The 16,214-nt window shown below is 40.7% G+C and overlaps 1 protein-coding gene across 4 annotated transcripts in view; it reads left to right on the top strand.

The window, feature by feature from the left end:
* The first annotated feature begins 13,850 nt into the window (after positions 1 to 13,850).
* Positions 13,851 to 16,214, top strand: part of AGK (acylglycerol kinase) — a 118,060-nt gene continuing 115,696 nt past the window's right edge. Inside the window, exon 1 of one of the 4 annotated variants that reach the window (XM_036994574.2) lies at positions 13,851 to 14,005. The gene's annotated coding sequence lies outside the window, so the exon portion shown is untranslated. Of the gene's footprint in view, positions 14,006 to 14,087; positions 14,422 to 16,214 lie in introns of those variants that run through there. The other 3 variants (XM_036994577.2, XM_036994575.2, XM_036994576.2) reach the window with 3 other exon arrangements.

The raw sequence follows: 16,214 nt of genomic DNA, 5'->3' as shown, positions 1-16,214 counted from the left end.
CCTCACGTAGGAACTAGAATTCCTGAGAATTTTTATAATGTGGATGGTAGTTTATTATGTGTGTTATATATATTAAATATCTTCTGTATAAAGTCAGGTCACATCCCCTTTATCTGTTATAAAATTTGGGGTCTATATATAACATTTTAAGTAGAATTAATACCATACACAGTAGATTTTTTAAATCTGCATTTTCTTTAAAAGCATGTGGTTTGGAATTAAAAGGAGAGCTTACGTGCATTTGGCATTAGATACTAAGTAGGTGATTGCATGTCCAATAACTCATTTAACCTTCATGACTAGTCATATAGGTAAATTAGAGAATTATATTTATATTGATAAAGAAACAGAAATTCAGGCATTTTAAATAACCACCCCAATGACATAACAATTAAACAAAAGAGCTGGATCTTGAAACTGGGTTTCCTGTCTCAAAAACTACTAGCGTTTCTACTACATCACTAGACTCCACCTGATTTGCAGTCAGGAAGTCTAAGTTTTATTTCCAACTTAAATAATACATAAAATACTATACACTCTATCATCCTTTTGGAAATTCATATGCTCATTTGTGTATCAGAGGTTCTATTGAATTCTAATTTAAAGACACACATTTAGTCTAGTGATTCCCAAGCTCATGGAATTATTGTTTTGTTGTTTGGCATGTGTGTGTAACCATTAGCTTTCCTCTGAAGCACTGCTCTACAGACACAGTGGGGGAAACCCTGGGAGATGATATGCTGGGGAGTCTGATTCGAGAGGTCTGGACTTGAGAGACAGTTGTGAACTGAACGAGGATTCAATCTTTCAGAATAGTTGAATAGACTTGTTAAAAACAGCTCAGGGCACACTTTTATTTTAGAGTTCTTGTTTGTAACCTTCCTTGTTCAAGAAAAGATGAATGTAGGAGAGGAGGATTTCAATAGCACAGTGATGACCCCCCGGGTTCTCCACGAAAATCTGAAGTGTACCTGTGGTGTGGAATTTCCCCACTTTCTCTCTAATCTGAAGTGTACCTGTGGTGTGGGATCTCCCCACTTTCTCTCTCACTTTCCCCGCCTCTTCTTGGACTGCTCGTCTCCCTCGTGTGGCAGGTCTTCACCTGCCCATCGCCACATGCACTAGGTTTCAAAGCTACCTCAGACACCTGTTCTGAATTCCTCACTGCTTGTTGGTTTGATGTTGGGAAATCAATCTGTTCAAATTAGTATTCATGGTATTATCACTCCTTAGTGCTGCAGGAATGTTTATAGTTGGAATAACCTTCTAACTGGAAAATTCCAAGTAGCTTCAGAGAGATTTGGGGAAAAGAGTATCAGAGATTGTCCAGCTCTAACCCCAGACTTGTCTACCCCGTTTTCTTGTGTCATTCAGCCTCTGCCAATGGATTTGGTGCTGCCACACCGAGACTCTCATCCCAGTTCTAAACCTAGGGTAGGAGGCACAAAGAGATGAGGAAAGACATTTGAAGAAATACAACAACAATTCATAATGCCTTAATGCAACAAAAGGCATCTGTGAGAAAATTACAGCTATAGTCACTCTTGATGTTCAAAGTCTTGACTGCTTTTCCCCTTGGATAAAGAATTAGACAAGAATGCCCATTCTCATCAGTTCTATTTAATATTACCTTAGAAATACTAATTAGTAAAGTCAGGAAATAAAAAGAAATAAATACCTTCAGACCAGAAGAAGTAAAACTGCCTTTATTCACAGTGGACCTGATTGTATACATACAAAACCCTTAGGGCTCTACAAAAAAAAAAAACATAATAATTGAGTTTAGTAAAGTTGCAGGATCCAAATGTATCTCCACATTACAGAAACAAACAATTTTGGTATTGAAACTTAAACAGTACCCTTTACAATAGTACTAAAAACATGAAAAAATAGGGACCTATTAAATAAAAATATGCACTTAAATCTTAAGAAATATTACTGAGGTAAAGAACAACTAACTAAATGGAGAAAAGTGTACCATGTTCATGGGTAAGAAGACTCAATGTTGTAAAAATGTTGTCTCCTCAAATCGACCTAAAGATTGAACACCATCCCAATCAAAATCACAGTAGACTTTTTTGGCAGAAATTGACAAGCTGGTTTTAAATACAGTAATTCAAAGAACTTAGAATAGCCAAAATATTTTATAAAAGAAGAACAGAATTGGAGGACTTACACTGCCTATTTTCAAGGCTATTAATTATTAATCAATATATCAACATAAGGACAGACTCAATGACCAATAGAACAGAATAAAGAGTCCATAAATTGATCCATGTGTATGGTCAAATGATTTGCAAAGGTAATACAGTGGGAGGAAAGAGAGTATTTGCAAAACAATGCCATATGTCCATATGGAAATGAAAGTGTCCATATGGAAAACAGAAACGTCAACCCTTATCTCACAACATTCAGGAAAATTAACTTGAAAAAAGATCATAGACCTAAGCATAGAAATGAAAACTATAAAGCTTCAAAAGGGAAATAAAGGATAAAGTCTTAATGATCCTGGGTTAAGTAAAAATTTGTTAAATAGGCCATGAACTATAAAAAAACATGAACTATAAAAGAAAAAATCAATAAACTGTATCTCACACAAAATCTAAAGCTTTTATTCCTGAAAAGACATTTAAGAAAATAACAAGGCAAAGCACAGACAGGGAGAAAAAATTTGCAAAACATACCTGAGAAAGGACTTGTATCTAAAATGTGTCAAGAACTCTTAAAATTCAGTAATATGACACATCACCTAATTTTTAAAAATCAGCAAAACATTTGAACAGATGTTTCACCAAAGACACCCTTTAGATAGTTAGATCCTTAGGATGCCTACAATTTAAAAACTGACATACCAAGAGTTAGTGAGAATATGGAAACACTGGAACTCTCATACTGCTGGTGGGAATGTAAAATGGTACAACCACTTTGGAAATCATTTGGTAGTTTCTTAAAAAGTTAACCATACACGTACCAACAACCCAGACATGATGTTTCTAGGTATTTACCCAAAATAAATGAAAACATAAATATATGTCAACATAAAGACTTATATACAAACGTTAAATATGCCTTTATTCCTAACAGCCAAAATTTTACAACAGACTAAATGTCCCTCAACAGGCGGATGGATGAACAAATTGCAGTGGATCCATAGAGTGTGTCACTGCTCACAGTCAGGGGGGCAAACTACTGTTACACACACAGTGTGGCTAAATCCTGGAGACATTACCTTCAGAGAAAGAAGCAAGAGACTAAGGCAACCTACCATATGATTCCATTTCTATGAAACTCGAGAAGGCATAGCTAATTTACAGTGGCAGGAAGCAGGATAGTGGTCACCTGGTGCTGGAGTGGACTGGGACCATGTGAAAGATGACTGGGAAGGGCAAGAAAACACTTTGGTAGAGATAGAAATGTTCTAATTCTTCACTGAGGCCATTACAGGTATATATACATTGGTCAAAAGTCACCAATCTGTACACTTAAAATGGGTGTATTATATTCTATGTGACTATATATCAATAAAATTCATTAAAAAAATTATAGAGAGGAATGCAAGATTAAGAAGGGTAAATTTTGGTCTATTTCCAGGTTGAAGTGGACACGTTTTGAGCAGGTTTGTATGCCAAGAGGGACAGACAGTGGAGATGGAGGGCAAAAATACCAAAGAATGGCTGATGAGGCAGATTTCTCAAAGAAAGGAAGAAGAGGGTGCCATGCAAAGGGCAGGTGGGTACATGAGCCTTGGTGGGAGGAGAGGACATTTTCTCCCAGAGCTTTCAGTGGAGGAACATGGTGTGTGGTATTACATTTGAGTAAATATGCATGCAACTTGTTTTTCTAGATATCAGACATTCTTACTCATTTTTCCCCCCTTCGCCTGTTTCATCCATCTCCTCATCCCCTCCCCTATGGCAACCACCAGTCTGTTCTCTACATTTATGAGTCTATTTCTGTTTTGCATGTTTTGTTTTTTAAATTCTACATATAAGTGAAATCATACAGTATTTGTCTTTCATCTGACTTATTTCACTTAGCATAATACCATTAAGGTTCAAGATTTCGTTCCTTCTATGGCTTAAGAATATTCCATGGAATGTATATGCCACATCCTCTTTATCTATTCATCTATAAATGGACATTTAGGTTATTTGCATATTTTGACTACTGTAAATAAAGCTGCAATAAACATAGGAGTGCATATATCTTTTCAAATCAGAGATTTTTTTGTCTTTGGGTAAATACCTAGAGGTGGAATTACTGCATCCTATGGTATTTCTATGTTTAGTTTTTTGAGAAACCTCTGTATTGCTAGTCATAGTGGCTGCACCAATTTACATTCTCACTAACAGTGTAGGAGTGTTCCTTTTTCTCCACATCCTTGCCAACACCTGTTATTTCTTATCTTTGGATAGTGGCCATTCTGACTGGTGTGAGGTGGTATCTCATTGTGGTTGTGATTTGCAGTTCGCTGATGATTAGTGCTGTGGAGCATCTTTTCATGTGCCTGGTGGCCATCTGTATGTTTTCTTTGGGAAAATGTATATTCAGGTCCTCTGCTCATTTTTTAAATTGGAGGGTTTTTTTTGGTGTTGAGCAATATGAGTTCTTTATGTATGTTTTTGATATTAGCCCCTTATCAGATTCATCATTTGCACATATATCCTCCCAATGAACTAGGTTGTCTTTTTGTTTTGTTGATGGTGTCCTTTGCTGTTCAGAAGCTTTTTAGTTGATACAGTTCCACTTGTTCATTTCTGCTTTTGCTTTCCTTGCCTGGGGAGACGAATCCAGAAAAAAGTTGTTAATGTTGATTTTCAAGAGTTTCTACCTGTGTTTTCTTCTAGGAGTTTTATGGTTTCATGTCTTGTATTTAGGTCTTTAATCCATTTTGAGTTTATTTTTGTGTGTGGTGTAAGACAGTGACCAGTTTCATCCTTTTGCATGTGGATTTCAAGTTTTCTCAATACCATTTATTGCAGAGAATGTCTTTTCCCCATTGCATATTCTCGCCTCCTTTGTCATTTATGAATTGGCCATGTAGGGATGGGTTTAACATGCATGTAATTTTGTATGTGGAAGGACAGGAAGTTGAGGAAGTTCACAGTTCATTCAACCCTTAGTAAGTATTTATTTTTATGCCAGGTACTATATATGTGAGGATGTCAGTATTTAGTAGGAAAGAAAATAACATTGCCACTGTCCTTATACCATAGTTGAGAGAAGGGTCAGGCATTAAACACATAAACATACAACTAAATATATAAAGTTATGGATAATTATGAATTCCATAAAGGACAAAGGAGCTATGCAAGAATATAGCAGGAGGAACTTAATTTAGACAGATGACATGGGGAAGGTCTACGGGGGGACGTAACAGCTCAGCTGGGAGGAGGAGTGTAAGCAAGAGTAACATGATGAGTAAATTGTCCAGCCACAGTGAAGACCTTGACATTGGAAAGATTTTGGTACATTTTGATACAGAAAAATAATTATAGGCCAATTTAAAAAGATTAAGATAAAAAAATGAAACTATAGAAAACTCCTAGGAAATAAACACATATGTGAATTTCTGATCATTACATAGAGGATTCTCCAAGAGTATGACTCAAACTTAACTACATAAAATTCAACAGTTTTTTGTTAAATGTTACACATTATAGACCAAGTACAAAGGCAAATAAACCAGGAAAATATTTACAATAAGCCAAAGGATTACCATCCTTAATCTATAAAGAACTATGTATCAAATTGAGAAGAGCATTAAAATATCAAAATAGAATCCAGTGACTATAATATCATCCTCATAAAGTGATTTGATACTTTAGTCATTTAGATAAAGTTATAGAATTTTAAAAATAAAAATAGGCACAAAAAGTAAGTCAGGAAAATATAGTAAAAATAAAAGTAAAAGACATAAGCAACATTTTATGGAAGAGGAAATAAAAATGGCTAAATGGATGAAAACATTTTTACTCACATTTAAAGAACATAAATTGCAAAAGAAAATACCATTTTCCCAGCAATTAAATAAGTAGAAATAGGGGAAGAAAATTACTTAATGATGGTAAGGGTGCCATCCTATGCAAATAGTGGAAATATAAACTGGTTATGTGTTTAATAAAGCAGTTTGGAAATATGCCTATGGAACATTAAATATATTTCCTCTGATTTCAGTCTGAAAAATTAAGCCTAAGAGTATAATCATAAATGACTTCAAAGATCTTCATTTGTTTTTAAGTTAACATAAGTTAACATCTTAAAGCCCAATCTTTCAACAGCGAAGGGATGTTAAACAGTGATGTAGCCAAATGCTGAAATAAAATACATTAATTAAAGAGGTTTTAAAAAAACTGTTACATTCTATGGTCACCTAGAACTATGTGGCCATGAGGGCAAGAAACTTTTACTGCCACATTCCCTGAAGACATCACTGCATTGAAGCCCTCACAGTGAGGGAAGGGCACTGTGAACTGCACCAAAAAGAGGCACACATTTTTGAAGCCACAAATATGAGGTTTGTGTGTGCTGCGGTGACCCATTTCACAAAGCTATCGGGTTGTGTGGACTCAGAGCATGAGAAGATTCTTCAGCTGATCTGGTTCAACTGACTTTGTCCTTTGCCCTTAAGACCTAGCAGATCTAATTATGACCTTGGGCCTGTGGACAGATCAGCCTCACCCCATGAAGGAGCCGCAGGTTTGGTTTTATTCTCCCTGCCTGCCATGCCAGCCAGAGCCACCATCTGGGGACTTGCCAGAGACTTTATAAACGGTTATATCTTGCACAACATTGCTTCTAACCAAGGAACCCAAATTAGATAACGGATTATAGCCCATTAGGATTACTGGTCTTATCATACACCCAACACCCAGAAGAAGCAGGTCTTACAGAACAGTGGAATGATCTATTAACATTCATTTATGCCTCCAGCTGGTTAAATAAACACTTTCAATATGGAGTGCTGCCTGCAAGACTGAGAATATTCTTTGAGCCAGCATGATGTATAATGCTATTCTTCCTTTAGCCGGAATACATGAATCTCTTCAACACATGGTGCTGGAACAACTGGGCATCACATGCAAAAAAATGTATCTAGACACAGACCTTACACTCCTCAGTAAAACTAGCTCGAAATGGATCACAGACCTACATGCAAAATATAGAACTATAAAACTCCTAGAAGATAACATAGGAGAAAACATAGATGACCTCTGGTATGGTGATGCCTTTTTAGATACAACACCAAACATTATATCCATGGTAGAAAAAATTGATCACCTGGTCTTCATTAAAATGAAAAACTTTTTGTGTGGAAAAGACAGTATCAGGAGAATTAGAAGACAAACCACAAACTGGGAGAAAATATTTACAAAAGACACATCTGGTAAGGGACCCATAAAACTCAACAAGAAGAAAACAAACAACCTGATTTAAAAAATGGGTCAAAAACCTTAACGGACACCTCACCAAAAAAGATACAGATGGCAAATGAGCATATGAAAGATGCTCCACATGGTATGTCATCAGGTAAATGCAAATTAAAACAACAACAAGGTACCACTACACACCTATTAGAATGGCCCAAATCCAGAACACATGACACCAAATGCTAGAGAGGATGTAGAGCAATAGGAACTCTCATTCATTGCTAATGAGAATTCAAATTGGTACCTCCACTTTACAACACAGTTTGGTGGTTTCTTACAAAACTAAATATACTCGTTACCATATGATCCAGCAATCATGCTCCTTGGTTTTACCCAAAGGAGTTGAAAATTTATGTCCGTAAAAAACCTGCATGCAGCTATTTATAGCAGTTGTATTCATAATTGCCAAAACTTGGAAGCAACCAGGATGTCCTTTGGTGGGGTGAATGGATAAAAAAACGGGTGTACCCAGACAATGGATTATTATTCAGCACTGAAAATAAATGAGCTACAAAATAGAAATACCATTTGATCCAGGAATTCCACTTCTAGGAATTTACCCTAAGAATGCAGCAGCCCAGTTTGAAAAAGACAGATGCACCCCTATGTTTATTGCAGCATTATTTACAATAGCCAAGAAATGGAAGCAACCTAAGTGTCCATCAGTAGATGAATGGATAAAGAAGATAGTACATATACACAATGGAATATTATTCAGCCATAAGAAGAAAACAAATCCTACCATTTGCAACAACATGGATGGAGCTAGAGGGTATTATGCTCAGTGAAATAAGCCTGGCAGAGAAAGACAAGTACCAAATAATTTCACTCATATGTGGAGTATAAGAACAAAGAAAAACTGAAGGAACAAACAGCAGCAAAATCACAGAACCCAAGAATGGACTAAGGGTTACCAAAGGGAAAGGGACTGGGCAGGAGGGCTGGGAAGGGAGGGATAAGGGTGGGGGGGGGGGGAAGAAAGGGGGCATTATGATTAGCATGTATAATGTGGGGGGTGGGGCATAGGGAGGGCTGTGCAACACAGAGAAGACAAGTAGTGAGTCTACAGCACCTTACTATGCTGATGGACAGTGACTGTAATGGGGTTTGTGGGGAGGGACTTGGTGAAGGGGGAGTCTAATAACCATAATGTTCTTCATGTAATTGTAGATTAATGATAATAAAATGAATTAAAAAAATAAAAATAAAAATAAAATAAATGAGCTAGCAAGCCATGAAAAGACATGGAGGAACTTTAAATGCATGTTATGTATGATCCCAATTCTATGACATTCTACAAAACGTGAAAAACTAAGGAGACAATTTAAAAAATCAGCGGTTGTCAGGGTGTGGGTGGGGAGAGGTAAATAGGCAGAGCACAAAGGATTTTTAGGGCAGTGAAATTACTCTGCATGATATTATCATGGGGGATACATGTCATTAAACAATATGTCCAGACCCATAGAAAGTACAACACCAAGAGTAAACTATGGACTTTGGGTGATTGATGCAGGCTCATCCTTGGTTTAAAAAAAAAAAATACCATTCTGGTGAGTGTTGTTGACAAAAAGGGAGACTGCATGTGTAGGAGCAGGGGGTATATGGGAAGGTTCTGTAACCTCCTCTCAATATTGTTATCAACTTAAAACTGCTTTAAAAAATAAAGTCTTAAAAAAACTACTTAAAATGTATTATAGATAGAATTTCCCCTTCTTGTTCCAGAACACTTAGAAATTGGGTCGCTCTTGGAGACTGGGTTTTGCAAAGCAATCACTGTGGACTCTGTCTCTGTCCCTTTTCACTCCAATATTAAACAGGCTACTGGGAAGTGCCAGCCAGGGCCCACATGTTGTCAGGAGGTGTAGGTGGCAAAAAATGACAAGGAGGCACATTAATAAGAGAAGTGATAGTCAGGAAGAAACAGAGTCTATATAGATCATGGACAAGAATGGGTATTACAGAGGGTTTGTATAAAATCTCAGAGTATAATGTGGAAAATATTTGCTCTCCTAAGAACCCACTGGTTTCTTGAAAGGCCTCATTTACATGTTTCCAATCTGGTTGTAGTAGGTGCAGTAGGTATTAAAAGGTCACACAAGGAAGAGATTTGAGGCATAAATACCACAAGAACACCATTTCATATTTTTTCTTGGTGGAAACAAAGTACTCTAAAGAGTAATCTGTATGCATAAAATAAGTAATAAGCCAAAAGTCAATGTTAAAAGAATTTGTATATAATATTCTATGATAGAAGTTCTGACTGGGGAGCACCTATTCCCCCAAGCAGATTCCATCTGAAATGCAGCATATAAGATGTTTTGTGGTGTTGAGCGTTCTATCCGTTTTTCTGATCCTTTAACTCTTTTATGGTTAACGAATCTATAGAAAGGGGGCCCAGGTCCAGGGGCCAGGGGAGTGGTTGGAGAACGCTTTTAGGAACAGTAAGAGGTTAAGCAAACCATTGATGTGAATTAGCCCCTTTCTGCCGTCTATTTCCACTTTTTTCCTCATAAAACCTTAACATCATCTTTTTAAAAACACGGTTCCTTACTGTGTCTCCTACCCACCAATAGCCAGAGGCTTAAAATTTATCAAGTCGGTGCTCTTGGCTTCAAGGAACAGAAAACCCTGACTCCAATGGACTTAAAACAACATGGGAATTTATTATTTCCTGTAATAGGATGTCCAGAGATTGAGCGGTTCCAGTCATACTCCAGCCACTTGGCTTTGATGGTCAAGGACCCGGGTTCTTTGCATCTTTTCCTTGCTCTCCCTGTGAGTTGGCCTTAGCCCTGGACCGATTCCCTTCATGGCTGAACAATGGTTGTGGCATTTCAGGTATTATGGACACTGGTGATCCTAACTATGGGGAAAAGACGAGCATCACTTTCAGTATTTTTAACAGCTTTACTGAGATATAATACTGTGGGTAAAATTGTAACATTTGCAGATTATCTCGCCTGGCTTTGGTGCATGTGCACATCCTCAGGGGCGGAGAGAAGCTCATCTTCACGTCAGTGGGTAATTACCTGGGCAGCGGAGGGCGTGTCTGGACCTGAGAGGTTAAGGGGCGGGGCTGGCCTGCCTGCTGGTTTGCTTCCCTCCGGAGCAGGGGAGATGGCGCTGGACTGCGGTTTGTAGGCAATAAACGGGTTTTCAGCTTCGTTTCTCCCTTTGACTGATTTCGGTTTTTGGAGGTATTTTGCCCCGGAATTTCCTTTCCCCGGACTTACATCCAGATTCTAACAACTGCCTACATTCCTCAGCTCGCTGTTCCTCGGTCCTCAAAGCCACCGGAGCACCACCTTCTCACCCCCGCCCCCTCTGGTCTCCTTAGAAGGGCTTTTGTGATTACACTGGGTGAATACCTGGATAACCCAGGATAAACTTCCCAGCTCAAGAGGCTTAACTTAATCATACCTGCAGAGTATTGTTAGGTTCCAGGGACTGAAGACATCTTTAGGGGGTCATTATTCTGTCCACCACACACTGTTAAGTGTTTGGGAGTAACACCTGTGGCAAAGGGCGAGCAAGAAGCAGGACTGGGCAGAAGGAGAAGCCGAGCTGAGATGCGTCCTGACAGCCACGAGGAGCTCCGGGGCTAGAAAACCTCTTGGAGGTGTGCTTTGGGCCAAAATAACCAAGCTTTTGAACTCCCTTCTAGGTCAGTCACTGGGTGTGGGCCACATCCAGAAGGGAGCTTTGAGAGGTTTCCATGTTTGAGTGTCATCGGTGTCCTTACACACTTACTTGCTTAAGATGTGGCTTTCACTGCCTTTCCTCAGATGGTAGAGTGGGGTGGGTAGGAGATTAAATTCTGGAAAGCACGGACAATCCTTAATTTGTTTATTTATAACTCTGTCCCTCTAGAAAGGATTAGAGGGACAATCATTAACCAAAGTGGCCAAAAAGGGGCAGTTACTATAGGAAAAATATAAATAGTATGAATGATATAACCTCGAAAATAAATGGGATGGCTACAATACATTGAAAGGTCAGTAAATACATGTGTCATGTAATGGATACAGTTAAACTCCTTGAAGACGAATTTATGACTAGTTTACAATTCCTATTTTGATGCAGATATTTCCCATTTACAGGTGATGTATCTGAGTTATCAGATGTATCTGACCCACTGTTTCTATCTATGCAAACGTGAAATTTAAGGAGGGAGCTCAAAGGTCTACTTCAGAGGCCTGCCATGGCCCACACCACTGCTACGCACCTCGCGTTGCATTTGCAATTCTAAGGCTTTCATTCTGTGGGGATGTCTCATTTTTCTAGTCTGATAATCCTTATAGAAACCTGGATTTCTCTGCTGGCAACACACAACAGGCTGACACCAGTATCCCCGTTTTCCACCACCCTGGTCACAGTGAGTTAAAGCCTCTATATTAAAGAAATAAAGAAAGCTAGCAATCATTCCCTGGTGCCCCATGAGCACACCTTGATTAGCGACCATCCTGAGTGAGTCCTGCTCTGCTCTTCGGCACCCTCACACGTCCATGTCTGCCCTCTGTGGAGGGGCTGTCTCTCTCCTGGGGTGCTGTTTTCTTCCTGGTGGCAGAGGTCTGCCACTGTTCTTCATAGGCATTCTGGGATCTGCCTGCTGTGCCTAATCTTTTCAACAGTACATGGCTCCAACTCAAATAAAACCAGGGTTTCTTTTCCCACAGCTCAACTACCTCCAGTTGTTTGTTACCCTCTGGTGAGATCCTCACACCCTCTTCCTGGAGCTGTGGGGGAGTCATTAGCTGTGACCTCAATTTTAAAAAACCTCAAGTCAGCCCTGGTTCTTCGCCATCAGCCCTCAGTGAGTTAATGTACATGCCTCTTCTATGAAGACTCACTGTCTTCAGTGACCCTGGGGGGTGGTTTGAGGAGGACTCAGAGCTCAGAATTCTTGCCCTGCCAGCATAGTATTCTGTGCACAAGGATCCACAGCCATGCCTGCACAGCTGTACTCACAGGGCACTCACAGGGGAAACATACACCCATGGGCACATTCCCTGTGGCCAAACTCACATCCATATGTGACAGAGATGTCCCAGCAAGATTAGATTCTGGTTTTCAGAGGTCCTAAAAACAGAAATGAGTATAGACCTCTATGTATGGCCTATAATCCAAAACAAAAATAACATCAGCCCTAAAACAACAAGAGACACATATATGTGCAAGTTTTGAGAAAAAGCTTCTTTCTAGATTTTCTGATTGGAAAATTATGGTAAGTTCATGCAAGCTAATTTTTCTCTCTTTGGGAACCCTCTATTTTGCTGAAGCCTAAAACTTACTCTGCCCATTGAACCATCCAGCATCCAGTTCCAGATTTTTCCAGCCTGCAGCAGTTCGGGGACTCCTTTTCAAATGCAAATATTCTAGGTAGTTGGAAGAGGAACGTTGAAAAGAGCCGTCTCCCATTCCTTCAATTTCACAGCATTTCATAGCTGGAAGAGATTTATGACGATGTTCTCAGCCCCATAGTTGAAGGAAGAAGGCTCAGGAAAGAGGGCTAAGGAGCTCACAGTGAGGATTAGACCTTGGGAGGGTACACTTTACCGCGCCATAACCTTCTTGGATGTTCTCATTTTCCCTAAAACATTCATCTAGGGGGTGATAGGAAGGCTGTATGTCCTGTATGTAGTAAATGGGGACCCTCTAAGAGGGCAAGAACCATGAAGGGTGCTGTATGTGGGTAGCACAAACTCCACACTCAGCATATGCTGGTCAATGGAATGTGGAGGAAGAAGGTAAGAAAGAGATCTAGATTAACTGGCTTGGTTCCCCGCACCCGCTGGGGAGGTCGGGGAGAGAGAATTAGAACTGCTATCGGGACGTCAGCGTTGGCCCTGGCTTCTCGGAGCTCTCTAGCTTTCTAGAATCCATTCCCCACACTGTGGCCAGAGATGTTCAAGATGTAAACCAGATCACATCGTTCCCCAGACTGAATCCCCTCCAGGCTTTCCCTTCCCATTTGGTATAATGTCTGGACTCCTGACCACCGCGGCCTGACCTGCCCCCTCCGCAGCTTCACCCCAGACTTAGCTGCTTCCGCTTCACCCACACTGACCCCTGACCTGCCATACTCTTTCCGGCTTTGGGGATTTTGCTGGGCTGGCCCCTCCCGCAGCCCTCTCTGCCTCTGGATCTTTGTGTGACCTGCTCCTTCTCGCCTTCAGGTCTCATCAGTGACCCTTACTCAGAGAGGTCTCACTTAGACTGCCTGACTTGAAATAATTCTCTCCCACCTCACTCCCTTTATAGCACGTGTTTCGTTTTCTTTGTGGCGCTTATTATCTAATACTACCCTGTTCATCTAGTGTTTTTCCGATTCAGTGCCGGGTCCTGAAACAGCGTTTGCTTTGGTAGGCTTTACATTCACTACTGTTGAGCGACAGGTGGATGGATGGAAGGGTGGATGAACCAAGTTTCAGTGGAGGCAGCGCAGGCCGCACCGTCCCTGCGCGTCGGGAGCCCGCGGCGGAACCCGAGGGCGGCGGCCGCGGTTTCCCTTAAACGAGCGGGACGATCTTGAGAGAGCACACAGGAAAGGCCGGCGGGGAGCGGGACCGGCCGGGGTGAGCGCGGTGGTGCCGGGGCGGGGCGCAGGCAGCGGGGGCCGGGCGCGGGCAGGGGGCTCCGGGGCGGCAGCGCGGCCGGAGGGTTGCAGCCAGGGCCGGGCGGCAGCGGCGGGGGAGCGCCCCGCGCGGGGGGCCGGGCCTCACGGCCCTTGCGGGAGTCTGCCGTCCCGCCGGCCCCTGGGTCCAGAGCGGGCCTGTGTCGCGTGACCCTTACTCACTTATTTCTTCTGGGCTCCAGCTTACTCATTTGCAAAATGGGGCGAATAGTTTATGATCCTTGAGAGAGTGATTGGTTTATTTATTCTAGATGCTTTACTAGCTGGTTTGCCAGAGATGCATAGACAGAACCTGCCCAGGAAGGGTTCAAGGTAGGGAGAAAATCCCCACCTTGCAGGTGAGGAGGGTCGAATACAGTAAGTTATGAGTCCCTTAAAAACAAAAACCTTTTTCAGATGAGAGATGTTAATTTGAATATATAAAAATTTAGACTTTCATTGACTTGGGGAATACGAATTCTGTTAGGTATCCAAGAGAATATGCATTTTTAGCTAATATATTGTCTATTGTGATGACAACTTATATACTTAGAGAAAAATTTACCGAGTGCATTCACAACCCTATCAGATGTGTCTTTTTAGCCAAATGAATTAATCAGAGTGTAGCTTCATTTTTACTCGAGGAAATAGAGGCAGAGTTTAAGTGACTTAACCCAGGCTCTCACTGTCAGAAGTGACAGAGCTTCCCCAGGATCTTGGCCTTCGGGCCCTTGGACCAGTGCCCATACACTGGGTTGCCTGGATGTTTCCACGTTATTTTCTTAATGTACGAATGACTCATTTGTGACAAAAAGGGAGTTCCACTGGGTCACGTTTGCCCTTTAAACAGACTTTTATCGACTCTTAGATTGTTCTCTAATTTATTATTGGCATCCTTCTCACTCTCTACCCTCGCCTTGGGTAATTTTATCTGCACTCTAACTTGACCTCCTTCACACTGAAGAGTCCCAAATCTATGTCGGCTACACAATTTCTCCTGGTTTCAAACTGCTAAATTCAGACATCTACTGATCCTGTCTACTCGGATGCCCCAGAGGCATCTCAAACTCAATATCTCCTAAGCTGCACACACTACCCTTCTCCACAAACCTACACTCCAAGTCTAATGATTGAAATCATTATTCAACCAGTCGCTTAAGTACAAACCTGGCTTGGTTTCTTCTCTCTCACCCCCTACAAGTGAGCAAGTGGGGGTTTAGAGCCAAGGAGTTGGGGGGAGGGTGTCAATGAATGGAAAATTTAATGTAGGAGAGGAAAAAGTTTTCCTTGACCCTCTTAGGGTCCCTAGCTGGGTCTAGAAATTAAACTGACAAAGATGAACAGAAGAAAAACAAACAAGTTTTGTGTGACATGGGAGCCTCCATAAGAAATTGAAGACCCAAAGAAACAGACTTGAGTATTTTATGTGAGGTTTGATGATGGGTGGGCAGTCATGTCATGGAGGAATGTGGTGATAGGCTATGGAGTATGCCGTAATTGAAGTAAACGGAAACTTAACAAAAAGGTCTGTTTGTTAGGATTTTCCTGGCATCTCTTTGTCTTTAGAGATGCTGCTGCTTCGTTCAGAATTTAGGGTGGGCACCTCTTAGGTGAGAATTTTATGACCAGTTTCAGGGAGGAAGACTGAGGTAGGGAGGTCAGAGTGACCTTCCTGTTCCTGCCATTTTTCTCAAACTCCTTCAGGTTAAAATACTCAGTTTGCCAAGCTGTCATATTTTGGGGTAATATGTCTTGCATCCCATCCCATTCAAATTATTTATTGAATGGCTGTTACGTGCCAGATCCTATTTTAGTCACTGAGGACACAGCTGTGACCAGTACAGAATCATTACTCTCATGGAGTTTGCTTTCCAGTGGGAGAAGCTAATAAATTAGCAAATAAGGATCATTACATGATAAGTGCTAAGAAGAAAACAAACAGAAAAGGATGTATGTTGTCACTTTATTTTTTAGTGTATTTTTTAGTAAAGTTGTGCTAATTTACCTTCCTTACAGGAGTGTGTGAGAGTGTGTAGTTCATTTTATTTTGTCACCAGTGACCATTTAAAAAAATTTAACAAGTGAATAGTGATAGTTCTTTGTAATATGCATGCCTTTGATTACACAGGAAGTTGAACATTTTTACACAGACGTGCACTTCCTCGTCATTG

Source organism: Manis javanica, chromosome 6 (genome assembly GCF_040802235.1).
Source record: "Manis javanica isolate MJ-LG chromosome 6, MJ_LKY, whole genome shotgun sequence".
Classification (NCBI taxonomy): domain Eukaryota; kingdom Metazoa; phylum Chordata; class Mammalia; order Pholidota; family Manidae; genus Manis; species Manis javanica.
Note: the sequence above shows the minus strand (reverse complement) of the source record. Positions and strands in the feature narration are given on the sequence as shown.